The sequence below is a fragment of the Panicum virgatum genome, chromosome 6K, assembly GCF_016808335.1.
Source record: "Panicum virgatum strain AP13 chromosome 6K, P.virgatum_v5, whole genome shotgun sequence".
NCBI lineage: Eukaryota > Viridiplantae > Streptophyta > Magnoliopsida > Poales > Poaceae > Panicum > Panicum virgatum.
The window spans coordinates 27,727,911-27,743,082 of NC_053141.1; positions in this window are offsets into that span (position 1 = coordinate 27,727,911).

Genomic DNA, 15,172 nt, shown 5'->3' on the forward strand with positions numbered 1-15,172 from the left:
GAATAGTTTTAGACTAGTTTAGTGTGCTGTTTTTATGTATTGATGCACTGTTTCTTAGTTTTTGTTAGTGTTTGCTTGTATGCTTATTATTGTGCATTGTTTTGGCCATGTGTTCGTGAGTAGACGCTGAGTTACCGGAGGAGCCCCAGTACTAGTACCCGGAGCAGCCGTCTTCCGAACACTTTGAGCAGCAGCAGGAGTAGTACGAGGAAGGCAAGTATAACATGAACAACCTATCACCTTTAATTACAATTTCATACTGCATTTTAATACTGTATGCCTTTAAGGACTTTCCTAGCCACTTTATATCCTTTATATATACCTTTGGGTTGCATTTTGGTTAGTTGTGCTAGGTTGCTACGCTATAACACATTATGATCCTTTTTAAATAATTTGATTAATGGTTTACTTGAACTTAATTCTGAGAGTGGCCCTCTGTGTGGCTTGAGTGGCTCACGTCTCGTTAAAATTGGCTTTTGTTAGAAACATGGTTTAGGGGGCCAGCACGGTGCTTAGTGCTTGGTTGGCCACTCTCCATAAGGACCGGTTCATAGAGCGACAACCTGGGACAACAGCGCTACCACAAGGCTAGAATGGGATAGACTTGGCTTACTAATTAGGTCTTTTTGGTTTGGAGTAACTTACCTGCGGGGCAAGAGTAGTAAGCTTCAATGGTCCCTGCTCCTCCGGCTGGTCTGTGCTTGGTTTGCGTACCTGTGCTTGTACCCCCGTGAGGTGGGCCCCATCGTCGCTGACCTAACTCTCGCGGTTACGCCTTACCAACGAGATTCTTTGTAACGGCCTCGTAGTGAGTCGCTAGTCATCTCACCTAAGGAAGTGTGATGAACCTCTAGCGTAGCTCACGACTTGTGGGTAAAGATGTGCAACCTCTGCAGAGTGTAAAACTGGTATACTAGCCGTGCTCACGGTTATGAGCGGCCTAGATCCTCCTTTTGATTAGTGGGGTTGTCTCCTTCCGACGAGGGAGGTGCCTCTCGGGGTTACCTTGGTGGTTTTGGTTTGGTTCTTAGTAGTAGCATGATTAATTCTGATTAATTACTATGTAACTGGGTTAATGGTAATTCATCAACTTGTAGTAAATAGTTTTAATAAAATTTTGCCAAGACTTAAAAGCTAATGCAGTCAGTCAGCCAACCTTAGAGCCTCATAGTTTGTGTTATACTTATTGAGTACAAGTTGTGTACTCACCCTTGCCTCTTCTCTACTTTTTCCTTTTGGCTACGCTACTGCTGCTCAGTTCCTGCCGACACGAGGGAGTTTGCTCAGCGCTACCAGGACTACGAGGACTTCTAGGCATTCGTCTCCCAGTCGACGTCCCTGTGGCGCCCTGCTCAGCTTCGGAGAGCTTTTATCGTATTTGTACTTCGCTTCCGCTGTATCAGACATTTTTGTCATTAATGTAATAAATAACATTCGTATTTCGATTTATTATGTCTCACTCGTGATATGTGCTGTGATATACTGTTCATTCTGTTGTATATATGTGTGACTTGATCCTGGCACGTATATGACTGCTCGGTTTATGTCCTTTTATAAACCGGGTGTTACAGAGTGGTATCAGAGCCGTATCGACTGTAGGACGAAGCCTAGATAGAACTGGTCGAGTTTTAGGACTTCTTCTCACCAATCCTTGCCTGCTGAAATTATTTTACTATTATACCCCTTGACTTCTTTGACTTTTTACCCTTCTTGCCTTGATTTCTCTCTCTGAAGAATAGTTTTCATAGATTTTGGCCTGAATCAGTCATCTGACCACCATGAATAAGCTAGGTGACCCTTTTATAATAATACGATAGCACGATCCGCGACGCGTTGTGATAGTCGAGTCGTATGTTAAACTCGGCTAAGTCGTGAAAATTGTCTGCTTGTTATTATGCTACATGTTTGATTTGGATTTTTGACTGATTGCATAGCTTAGTAGTTTAAATTTGTTTAAAGAAAATCACTCAGATGTTAAAGTTAACTAATTAATAAAATGAGTTAGATCGTTGGGGGTAAAACAGTCCACTCTATCCTGTCTACTTTATCATGGCTGAGTCTTTTTTCGCAAAGAGTTATCATATACATCTGAATTTATTCCTGCAATATCCTTACTCGTGAAATCTTTTGTCCAAAAAATCAGATGGTGAACACCAGGCGTGGTTCTGACCAGCAGGGGCAGAACAACCAGGGTCAGAACACCCAGGGGACCGGGATCCCGTTGCCTCCACCTCTGACTCCGGAGCAGTACTTCCAGCTCCAGATGCAGATGATGGCCACCCTGAACAACACTGTTCAGGCTCTTCAGCAGGCTCACACTCAGCCTCTGCCTCCTCCGCCGCCGCAGCCTCGCGACAGGCATGCTGAGTTCCTGAGGGGTCACCCGCCGACGTTTTCTCACATGTCCGACCCTCTTCAGGCTGACGACTGGCTCCGTGCAGTGGAGCGTCAGCTGGACATCGCCCAGTGCGATGATCGTGAGCGCGTCTTGTACGCAGCAGGACAGCTGCGAGGGGCAGCTTTGGACTGGTGGGAGTCCCACCCAGTTCAGGACCGCGAGGCTCTCACTTGGCTCCAGTTCAGGGAGCGTTTCCGCAGCCACAACATCCCCACGGGCGTTATGAAGATGAAGCAGAAGGAGTTCCTTGCTCGCTACGCCCCTGCCGATGTTGCGGATGACCGCAAGAAGCAGGAGCACTTCATGGAGGGCCTTGAGGACTACCTCCAGTACGCGCTACTCAACCTCCGCTTCGACGACTTCAACCACCTGGTTGACAGCGCGCTCAACACTGAGTGCAAGCACTTGGAGATGGAGGACAAGAAGAGGAAGATTGTCCCCGTTGCTTCCGGCAGCAACACTCGTCCTCGCCTCCAGCAGCCTCAGCAGTACCAGCAGCCCCAGTACCGGCCTGCTCAGTAGTTCCAGCAGAGGCCACCGCAGCAGTACCCGCCTCGACAGCAGCAGGCGGGGCAGGGCCAGAGGTTACCGGCACCTCCGGCTCGTGCTGCTCCACCGGCACCACAGGCTCCACGTCCGGCAGCTCCTACCGGACAGCAGGCCCAGGGACCCCTCGCGTCTGCTTTCACTGCGGCCAGCCGGGGCACTACGCCAACGCTTGCCCCCGGAAGGCGTAGGTGGGACAGCAGGGGCGCCCAGCTCAGCCCAGGGCGCCACTTCAGGGCAGAGTGAACCACATGACGGCCGAGTCAGCGGCCGACGCTCCCAACATGGTTATTGGTACGTTCATGGTTAATTCATATCCAGCTACAGTGCTTTTCGATACTGGTGCTACGCATTCCTTCATTACTCAGTCTTTTGTCGAGCATCATGGTATTCATACTAGCACATTAAAGAGGTGCCTGTTAGTATCTTCACTGAGAGGACAGTTGAGGTCTCACATTTACTGCCCGAGAGTCAGTGTTTCCTTGAGGGGAGTAGAGTTCTGTACTGATCTGATGGTGCTAGACACCAAGGGCATTGATGTCATTCTGGGAATGGAGACTCTGGCCAAGTGGGGAGTCCGGATAGATTGTGCTCAGAGGACAGTCTTGCTATCAGCTTCCAGTGGCCAAGAGGTTGTTATCAGTGCAGTGGAGCCTTCGGGGTTTCTTCATCAGATGGAGGCTAGACCCACGGACGGTATTCGCGTGGTGTCTGAATTCCCGGATGTCTTTCCGGATGATCTGCCAGGTATGCCGCCTGAACGCACCATTGAGTTTTGTATTGATCTCTTGCCTGGCACAGCTCCAATTGCAAAGCGGCCCTACCGTATGGCACCTATAGAGCATGAAGAAGTCAAGAAGACTATTGATGAGTTGCTAGCCAAGGGCTATATCCGTCGCAGCTTCTCTCCTTGGGCTTTTCCATTGTTGCTGGTAGATAAGAAGGATGGCTCGAAGAGGATGTGTGTGGATTATCGGGAGCTGAATGCAGCCACTATCAAGAACAAGCATCCACTGCCCCATATTGAGGATCTCTTCGATCTGCTTCGAGGTGCTCGTATATTCTTGAAGATTGATCTTCGTTCGGGTTATTTTCAGTTGAGGATCCATCCTGGAGATATTCTGAAGACGGCATTCACCTGCAAGTACGGGCTATATGAGTATACGGTCATGTCCTTCGGCTTGACTAATGCCCTGGCTTTCTTCATGCATCTGATGAACATGGTCTTCATGGATTATCTGGATGTCTTTGTGGTGATTTTCATTGATGATATTCTGATCTTTTCCAAGACAGAAGAAGAGCATGAGGAGAATCTGAGACTCGTATTGCAGAGATTGAGAGAGCATCAGCTGTATGCCAAGTTCAGCAAGTGCGAGTTCTGGATTGACGAGGTCCCATTCCTCGGTCATGTTATCTCTCAGGGAGGCATTGCTGTTGATCCGAGCAAGGTGAAGGATGTGCTCGAGTGGGAGACACCGCAGACAGTAAAGGAAGTTAGGTCATTCTTGGGCTTAGCTGGATATTATCGGAGGTTCATTGAGAATTTCTCCAAGATCGCGAAGCCTTTGACTTCTTTGCTGGAGAAGAATGTGGCTTTTTGTGTGGACTGATGAGCGTCAGATGGCCTTCGATGAGCTGAAGAAGAGGTTGACTACGGCGTCAGTCCTGACCCTGCCAGACCAGACGAAGAGGTTCACGGTATATTGTGATGCTTCGAAGGATGGTCTAGGGTGTGTTCTGATGCAGAAGGGCAGAGTGATTGCTTATGCTTCACGGCAGTTACGTCGGCATGAGCTGAATTATCTCACCCATGATCTTGAGTTAGCCGCAGTTGTGCATGCTCTGAAGATTTGGAGGCATTACTTGTATGGGCAGCGGTGTGATATCTACACTGATCACAAGAGCCTCAAGTACATTTTCACGCAGAATGAGCTGAACATGCGGCAGAGAAGATGGCTAGAGTTGGTCAAGGACTATGACCTGGAGATTCACTATCATCCGGGCAAGGCCAATGTTGTAGCAGATGCTTTGAGCAGGAGAAGCTATGTCAACATGGCCGTGGCTTTCCAGATGCCTCTAGAGTTATGCGAGGAGTTCGAGCAGTTGAGTCTGGGCTTCTTGCATCATACCTCCAGTGCAGCATTTGAGGCAGTACCAACTCTAGAGTCAGAGATCAGGCAGCATCAGAAAGATGATGAGAAGCTGCAGGAGATCCGTGAGTTGATTCTGAGTGAGGCCCATGATACAGCTTATTCTATTAATCCGGGCAGCACGAAGATGTATTATGATCTGAAGGAACGTTTCTGGTGGTATGGGATGAAGCGTTCAGTGGCAAAGTACGTGGCTATTTGTGACACCTGTCAGCGTGTCAAGGCTGAGCATCAGAGACCAGCATGTCTGTTACAGCCTTTGAAGATTCCAGAATGGAAATGGGAGGAAATCACTATGGACTTCATTGTTGGATTGCCTCGTACTCAGAAAGGGTACAACTCCATTTGGGTAGTAGTGGATCGATTGACGAAGGTTGCTCACTTCATACCAGTGAACACTACTTACTCCGGTGCTAGACTTGCAGAGTTGTACATCTCTCGGATTGTCTGCTTGCATGGTGTGCCCAAGAAGATCATATCTGCCAGAGGGTCTCAGTTCACTTCTCGATTCTGGGAGCAGCTCCATGATTCGCTGGATACGAAGCTGCGCTTCAGTACGGCTTATCACCCTCAGACAGATGGGCAGACAGAGAGAACCAACCAAGTGTTGGAGGATATGCTGAGAGCTTGTGCCATTCAGTACGGTACTAGTTGGGATAAGTGCCTGTCATATGCTGAGTTCTTATATAACAACAGCTATCAGGCCAGTCTGAAGAAGTCCCCCTTTGAGGCATTGTATGGCAGAAAGTGCAGGACTCCTCTCTATTGGGATCAGATTGGTGAGAAGCAGCTCTTTGGCCCTGAGATCATAGATGATGCAGAGCAGATGGTTCAGGCTGTGCGAGAAAATCTAAGGATTGCACAGAGCAGACAGAAGAGCTATGCAGATGGCAAACGGAGAGACCTGACTTTCAGTGTCGGTGATTATGTGTATCTGAAGGTGTCTCCGATGAGAGGAATCCGCAGATTTAATGTCAAGGGGAAGTTAGCACCTCGGTATGTGGGGCCATTCAAGGTGCTAGAGCGGAAAGACGAAGTTGCTTATCGCCTGGAGTTACCTCTCAGCCTCTCAGGAGTTCACGATGTCTTCCATATATCTCAGCTGAAGAGGTGTTTGCGAGTACCCGAGGAGCAGGCACCACTGGATGGAGTAGATGTCCAGGAAGATCTGACTTATACTGAGCATCCGGTGAAGATTCTGGAGACATCAGAGATGGTTACTCGGAACAAGCGCATCAAGATGTGCAGAGTTCAGTGGAGTCACCATAGTGAAGCTGAGGCTACATGGGAGCGAGAAGATGAGCTAAAGAAGATATATCCAGATCTCTTTGCTAGCCAGCCCAGCTAAATCTCGGGGACGAGATTTCTTTAAGGGGGTAGGGTCTGTAACACCCTAATTTAAATTTCAGCATTTATTAATAAATTTAAATAGCTTTATTTAATTTCCTAAGGTTTATTGTGTTAGACTTGCATTTAATCTAAAATTTTGTTCCTTAAGTAATTAAAATTTTATCATAGGTTTAAATTTTGGTGTTGCATTCATGCTGGTGCATAGTTTTAATTATTTGAGTGTGGTTTGAATTCAAATTTTATTTGAATTCAAATGTGTTTGATTTATTTAGAATAAGAAAGGGAAAGAAAACCCAAAACCCAAAACCCAAACTCAAACCCAAAACCCAACCCAAAAATTCCAAACCCAGCAGGCCCACCTCCCCTTTTTCCTTTTTCGCTCAGCCCAAGCCCACCAGCAGCCCAGACCACCTCCCCCGCGCGGCCCACTTCTCCCCCACGCCCTCCCGCTCGGGCCAGCCCGGCGTTCCTCACCCCGCGCGGCCCAGCCGGGCCTGCTCTCGCGCTCCCTCCCACTGAACAGCCTGGCCCGCCTGTCATCCCCTTCCTCCTCTCCCCTCGCGCCCGCGCAACGGCCGCGGCGTCCGCCCGAGGTCTCCGGCGAAACCACCGGGGATTTCCTTCCCCAACCGCACCCGCGATCCCCAGCTCCTCCCTTTAAACTCGCCCCGGCGGCCCCTGCGCCTATCACCCAGCTCCAGCGCCGCCTCAAACCCTACCTCGCCTCGCTGCAGCGCTGCCTAGCCCCGCCGTGCACTGCCATGGCCTGTGCTGGCCCTGCGCACGCATGCCGAACCCACAGACCCAGATCCCAGCCTCAGAACCGCCCAGCGCGAGCTCACCGGCGTTCCCTGCTGCCGCCGAGCCGCCATCCCCGACGAGAGTCGCGCTTGGAGCCCCAAACCACCTCCAAAACACCACCAGTGGTTTATGCATGAGGCATACTACCTCCCAGGACAAACCGTAGGCCGAAATGAGACCCAGAACACCAGATTAGCGGGCTTCGGCGAGTCCCTGGCGAGCGCCGCCGCGGGATTCGTCGCCGGCGGCAGCCCACCGCCGCCTCCTGTGCCCCTTTTCACCTCAGCCGTCCGATCAAGAACGGGCGCTCAAGATTAGAACTCAGGACCTTTAGATATGAGCCACCCGATCCGGATCCAAGCGTTCAGATCTAACCATACCGCTTCAGCCTGTAACGTTTGTTAAAGAGCCCCTGCACTTTAGTGGATTCAACCCGCGGTCTAGCTGTATAGAAAACTAATTACGGTTTGGCTCTGTTTTATTCACTTAAGCCCCTGTGCTTTCCCAAATTAGAACCCGCCGTCCAGCCTGGTAGATTTTGCATGTTAACCCCTGGATCTAAGGTTTAATTACATTTAGGCCCTCGGTTTTAGTAGAAAAGTCCCTGGAACCCTATTTTTATTACAAATAAGCCCCTAGAACTTGTTTTTAGCCTAGATTAAGCGTTTTAGCTCCGTTTTGGGCGTTCTTTATGTCCACGCGATCATTGTAATGCGTAGAATAGTTTTAGACTAGTTTAGTGTGCTGTTTTTATGTATTGATGCACTGTTTCTTAGTTTTTGTTAGTGTTTGCTTGTATGCTTATTATTGTGCATTGTTTTGGCCATGTGTTCGTGAGTAGACGCTGAGTTACCGGAGGAGCCCCAGTACTAGTACCCGAAGCAGCCGTCTTCCGAACACTTTGAGCAGCTGCAGGAGCAGTACGAGGAAGGCAAGTATAACATAAACAACCTATCACCTTTAATTACAATTTCATACTGCATTTTAATATTGTATGCCTTTAAGGACTTTCCTAGCCACTTTATATCCTTTATATATACCTTTGGGTTGCATTTTGGTTAGTTGTGCTAGGTTGCTACGCTATAACACATTATGATCCTTTTTAATTAATTTGATTAATGGTTTACTTGAACTTAATTCTGAGAGTGGCCCTCTGTGTGGCTTGAGTGGCTCACGTCTCGTTAAAATTGGCTTTTGTTAGAAACATGGTTTAGGGGGCCAGCACGGTGCTTAGTGCTTGGTTGGCCACTCTCCATAAGGACCGGTTCATAGAGCGACAACCTGGGACAACAGCGCTACCACAAGGCTAGAATGGGATAGACTTGGCTTACAAATTAGGTCTTTTTGGTTTGGAGTAACTTACCTGCGGGGCAAGAGTAGTAAGCTTCAATGGTCCCTGCTCCTCCGGCTGGTCTGTGCTTGGTTTGCGTACCTGTGCTTGTACCCCCGTGAGGTGGGCCCCATCGTCGCTGACCTAACTCTCGCGGTTACGCCTTACCAACGAGATTCTTTGTAACGGCCTCGTAGTGAGTCGCTAGTCATCTCACCTAAGGAAGTGTGATGAACCTCTAGCATAGCTCACGACTTGTGGGTAAAGATGTGCAACCTCTGCAGAGTGTAAAACTGGTATACTAGCCGTGCTCACGGTTATGAGCGGCCTAGATCCTCCTTTTGATTAGTGGGGTTGTCTCCTTCCGACGAGGGAGGTGCCTCTCGGGGTTACCTTGGTGGTTTTGGTTTGGTTCTTAGTAGTAGCATGATTAATTCTGATTAATTACTATCTAACTGGGTTAATGGTAATTCATCAACTTGTAGTAAATAGTTTTAATAAAATTTTGCCAAGACTTAAAAGCTAATGCAATCAGTCAGCCAACCTTAGAGCCTCATAGTTTGTGTTATACTTGTTGAGTACAAGTTGTGTACTCACCCTTGCCTCTTCTCTACTTTTTCCTTTTGGCTACGCTACTGCTGCTCAGTTCCTGCCGACACGAGGGAGTTTGCTTAGCGCTACCAGGACTACGAGGACTTCTAGGCATTCGTCTCCTAGTCGACGTCCCTGTGGCGCCCTGCTCAGCTTCGGAGAGCTTTTATCGTATTTGTACTTTGCTTCCGCTGTATCAGACATTTTTGTCATTAATGTAATAAATAACATTCGTATTTCGATTTATTATGTCTCATTCGTGATATGTGCTGTGATATACTGTTCATTCTGTTGTATATACGTGTGACTTGATCCTGGCACGTATATGACTGCTCGGTTTATGTCCTTTTATAAACTGGGTGTTACAGAGTGGTATCAGAGCCATATCGACTGTAGGACGAAGCCTAGATAGAACTGGTCGAGTTTTAGGACTTCTTCTCACCAATCCTTGCCTGCTGAAATTATTTTACTATTATACCCCTTGACTTCTTTGACTTTTTACCCTTCTTGCCTTGATTTCTCTCTCTGAAGAATAGTTTTCATAGATTTTGGTCTGAATCAGTCATCTGACCACCATGAATAAGCTAGGTGACCCTTTTATAATAATACGATAGCACGATCCGTGACGCGTTGTGATAGTCGAGTCGTATGTTAAACTCGGCTAAGTCGTGAAAATTGTCTGCTTGTTATTATGCTACATGTTTGATTTGGATTTTTGACTGATTGCATAGCTTAGTAGTTTAAATTTGTTTAAAGAAAATCACTCAGATGTTAAAGTTAACTAATTAATAAAATGAGTTAGATCGTTGGGGGTAAAACAGTCCACTCTATCCTGTATACTTTATCATGGCTGAGTCTTTTTTCGCAAAGAGTTATCATATACATCTGAATTTATTCCTGCAATATCCTTACTCGTGAAATCTTTTGTCCAAAAAATCAGATGGTGAACACCAGGCGTGGTTCTGACCAGCAGGGGCAGAACAACCAGGGTCAGAACACCCAGGGGACCGGGATCCCGTTGCCTCCACCTCTGACTCCAGAGCAGTACTTCCAGCTCCAGATGCAGATGATGGCCACCCTGAACAACACTGTTCAGGCTCTTCAGCAGGCTCACACTCAGCCTCTGCCTCCTCCGCCGCCGCAGCCTCGCGACAGGCGTGCTGAGTTCCTGAGGGGTCACCCGCCGACGTTTTCTCACACGTCCGACCCTCTTCAGGCTGACGACTGGCTCCGTGAAGTGGAGCGTCAGCTGGACATCGCCCAGTGCGATGATCGTGAGCGCGTCTTGTACGCAGCAGGACAGCTGCGAGGGGCAGCTTTGGACTGGTGGGAGTCCCACCCAGTTCAGGACCGCGAGGCTCTCACTTGGCTCCAGTTCAGGGAGCGTTTCCGCAGCCACAACGTCCCCACGGGCGTTATGAAGATGAAGCAGAAGGAGTTCCTTGCCCTAAAGCAGGTAATCTTAAATATAATCATTCAGCGGGTTCTTTTGAGCTAATGCCCCTTGTTCTATCCTTATGAATCTTGAGTTAATCTTTCGATATCTATCTGTCTTTGTCACTTCAGGGGACTATGTCGGTCACGGAGTATCGTGATCTCTTTCTGCAGCTTGCTCGCTACGCCCCTGCCGATGTTGCGGATGACCGCAAGAAGCAGGAGCACTTCATGGAGGGCCTTGAGGACTACCTCCAGTACGCGCTACTCAACCTCCGCTTCGACGACTTCAACCACCTGGTTGACAGCGCGCTCAACACTGAGCGCAAGCACTTGGAGATGGAGGACAAGAAGAGGAAGATTGTCCCCGTTGCTTCCGGCAGCAACACTCGTCCTCGCCTCCAGCAGCCTCAGCAGTACCAGCAGCCCCAGTACCGGCCTCCTCAGTAGTACCACCAGAGGCCACCGCAGCAGTACCCGCCTCGACAGCAGCAGGCGGGGCAGGGCCAGAGGTTACCGGCACCTCCGGCTCGTGCTGCTCCACCGGCACCACAGGCTCCACGTCCGGCAGCTCCTACCGGACAGCAGGCCCAGGGACCCCTCGCGTCTGCTTTCACTGCGGCCAGCCGGGGCACTACGCCAACGCTTGCCCCCGGAAGGCGTAGGCGGGACAGCAGGGGCGCCCAGCTCAGCCCAGGGCGCCACTTCAGGGCAGAGTGAACCACGTGACGGCCGAGTCAGCGGCCGAGGCTCCCAACATGGTTATTGGTACGTTCATGGTTAATTCATATCCAGCTACAGTACTTTTCGATACTGGTGCTACGCATTCCTTCATTACTCAGTCTTTTGTCGAGCATCATGGTATTCATACTAGCACATTAAAGAGGTGCCTGTTAGTATCTTCACTGGGAGGACAGTTGAGGTCTCACATTTACTACCCGAGAGTCAGTGTTTCCTTGAGGGGAGTAGAGTTCTGTACTAATCTGATGGTGCTAGACACCAAGGGCATTGATGTCATTCTGGGAATGGAGACTCTGGCCAAGTGGGGAGTCCGGATAGATTGTGCTCAGAGGACAGTCTTGCTATCAGCTTCCAGTGGCCAAGAGGTTGTTATCAGTGCAGTGGAGCCTTCGGGGTTTCTTCATCAGATGGAGGCTAGACCCACAGACGGTATTCGCGTGGTGTCTGAATTCCCGGATGTCTTTCCGGATGATCTGCCAGGTATGCCGCCTGAACGCACCATTGAGTTTTGTATTGATCTCTTGCCTGGCACAGCTCCAATTGCAAAGCGGCCCTACCGTATGGCACCTATAGAGCATGAAGAAGTCAAGAAGACTATTGATGAGTTGCTAGCCAAGGGCTATATCCGTCGCAGCTTCTCTCCTTGGGCTTTTCCATTGTTGCTGGTAGATAAGAAGGATGGCTCGAAGAGGATGTGTGTGGATTATCGGGAGCTGAATGCAGCCACTATCAAGAACAAGCATCCACTGCCCCGTATTGAGGATCTCTTCGATCTGCTTCGAGGTGCTCGTATATTCTTGAAGATTGATCTTCATTCGGGTTATTTTCAGCTAAGGATCCATCCTGGAGATATTCTGAAGACGGCATTCACCTGCAAGTACGGGCTATATGAGTATACGGTCATGTCCTTCGGCTTGACTAATGCCCTGGCTTTCTTCATGCATCTGATGAACATGGTCTTCATGGATTATCTGGATGTCTTTGTGGTGATTTTCATTGATGATATTCTGATCTTTTCCAAGACAGAAGAAGAGCATGAGGAGCATCTGAGACTCGTATTGTAGAGATTGAGAGAGCATCAGCTGTATGCCAAGTTCAGCAAGTGCGAGTTCTAGATTGACGAGGTCCCATTCCTCGGTCATGTTATCTCTCAGGGAGGCATTGCTGTTGATCCGAGCAAGGTGAAGGATGTGCTCGAGTGGGAGACACCGCAGACAGTAAAGGAAGTTAGGTCATTCTTGGGCTTAGCTGGATATTATCGGAGGTTCATTGAGAATTTCTCCAAGATCGCGAATCCTTTGACTTCTTTGCTGGAGAAGAATGTGGCTTTTGTGTGGACTGATGAGCGTCAGATGGCCTTCGATGAGCTGAAGAAGAGGTTGACTACGGCGTCAGTCCTGACCCTGCCAGACCAGACGAAGAGGTTCACGGTATATTGTGATGCTTCGAAGGATGGTCTAGGGTGTGTTCTGATGCAGAAGGGCAGAGTGATTGCTTATGCTTCACGGCAGTTACGTCGGCATGAGCTGAATTATCCCACCCATGATCTTGAGTTAGCCGCAGTTGTGCATGCTCTGAAGATTTGGAGGCATTACTTGTATGGGCAGCGGTGTGATATCTACACTGATCACAAGAGCCTCAAGTACATTTTCACGCAGAATGAGCTGAACATGCGGCAGAGAAGATGGCTAGAGTTGGTCAAGGACTATGACCTGGAGATTCACTATCATCCGGGCAAGGCCAATGTTGTAGCAGATGCTTTGAGCAGGAGAAGCTATGTCAACATGCCGTGGCTTTCCAGATGCCTCCAGAGTTATGCAAGGAGTTCGAGCAGTTGAGTCTGGGCTTCTTGCATCATACCTCCAGTGCAGCATTTGAGGCAGTACCAACTCTAGAGTCAGAGATCAGGCAGCATCAGAAAGATGATGAGAAGCTGCAGGAGATCCGTGAGTTGCTCAAGAAGGGCAAGGCTCCTCATTTCAGAGAGGATGATCAGGGTACTTTGTGGTAGAAGAACCGGATCTGTGTGCCAGACGTGAAGGATCTCCGGAAGTTGATTCTGAGTGAGGCCCATGATACAGCTTATTCTATTCATCCGGGCGGCACGAAGATGTATTATGATCTGAAGGAACGTTTCTGGTGGTATGGGATGAAGCGTTCAGTGGTAGAGTACGTGGCTATTTGTGACACCTGTCAGCGTGTCAAGGCTGAGCATCAGAGACCAGCATGTCTGTTACAGCCTTTGAAGATTCCAGAATGGAAATGGGAGGAAATCACTATGGACTTCATTGTTGGATTGCCTCATACTCAGAAAGGGTACAACTCCATTTGGGTAGTAGTGGATCGATTGACAAAGGTTGCTCACTTCATACCAGTGAACACTACTTACTCCGGTGCTAGACTTGCAGAGTTGTACATCTCTCGGATTGTCTGCTTGCATGGTGTGCCCAAGAAGATCATATCTGATAGAGGGTCTCAGTTCACTTCTCGATTCTGGGAGCAGCTCCATGATTCGCTGGATACGAAGCTGCGCTTCAGTACGGCTTATCACCCTCAGACAGATGGGCAGACAGAGAGAACCAACCAAGTGTTGGAGGATATGCTGAGAGCTTGTGCCATTCAGTACGGTACTAGTTGGGATAAGTGCCTGTCATATGCTGAGTTCTTATATAACAACAGCTATCAGGCCAGTCTGAAGAAGTCCCCCTTTGAGGCATTGTATGGCAGAAAGTGCAGGACTCCTCTCTATTGGGATCAGATTGGTGAGAAGCAGCTCTTTGGCCCTGAGATCATAGATGATGCAGAGCAGATGGTTCAGGCTGTGCGAGAAAATCTAAGGATTGCACAGAGCAGACAGAAGAGCTATGCAGATGGCAAACGGAGAGACCTGACTTTCAGTGTCGGTGATTATGTGTATCTGAAGGTGTCTCCGATGAGAGGAATCCGCAGATTTAATGTCAAGGGGAAGTTAGCACCTCAGTATGTGGGGCCATTCAAGGTGCTAGAGCGGAAAGGCGAAGTTGCTTATCGCCTGGAGTTACCTCTCAGCCTCTCAAGAGTTCACGATGTCTTCCATATATCTCAGCTGAAGAGGTGTTTGCGAGTACCCGAGGAGCAGGCACCACTGGATGGAGTAGATGTCCAGGAAGATCTGACTTATACTGAGCATCCGGTGAAGATTCTGGAGACATCAGAGAGGGTTACTCGGAACAAGCGCATCAAGATGTGAAGAGTTCAGTGGAGTCACCACAGTGAAGCTGAGGCTACATGGGAGCGAGAAGATGAGCTAAAGAAGATATATCCAGATCTCTTTGCTAGCCAGCCCAGCTAAATCTCGGGGACGAGATTTCTTTAAGGGGGTAGGGTCTGTAACACCCTAATTTAAATTTCAGCATTTATTTATAAATTTAAATAGCTTTATTTAATTTCCTAAGGTTTATTGTGTTAGACTTGCATTTAATCTAAAATTTTGTTCCTTAAGTAATTAAAATTTTATCATAGGTTTAAATTTTGGTGTTGCATTCATGCTGGTGCATAGTTTTAATTATTTGAGTGTGGTTTGAATTCAAATTTTATTTGAATTCAAATGTGTTTGATTTATTTAGAATAAGAAAGGGAAAGAAAACCCAAAACCCAAAACCCAAACTCAAACCCAAAACCCAGCCCAAAAATTCCAAACCCAGCAGGCCCACCTCCCCTTTTTCCTTTTCCGCTCAGCCCAAGCCCACCAGCAGCCCAGACCACCTCCCCCGCGCGGCCCACTTCTCCCACACGCCCTCCCGCTCGGGCCAGCCCGGCGTTCCTCACCCCGCGCGGCCCAGCCGGGCCTGC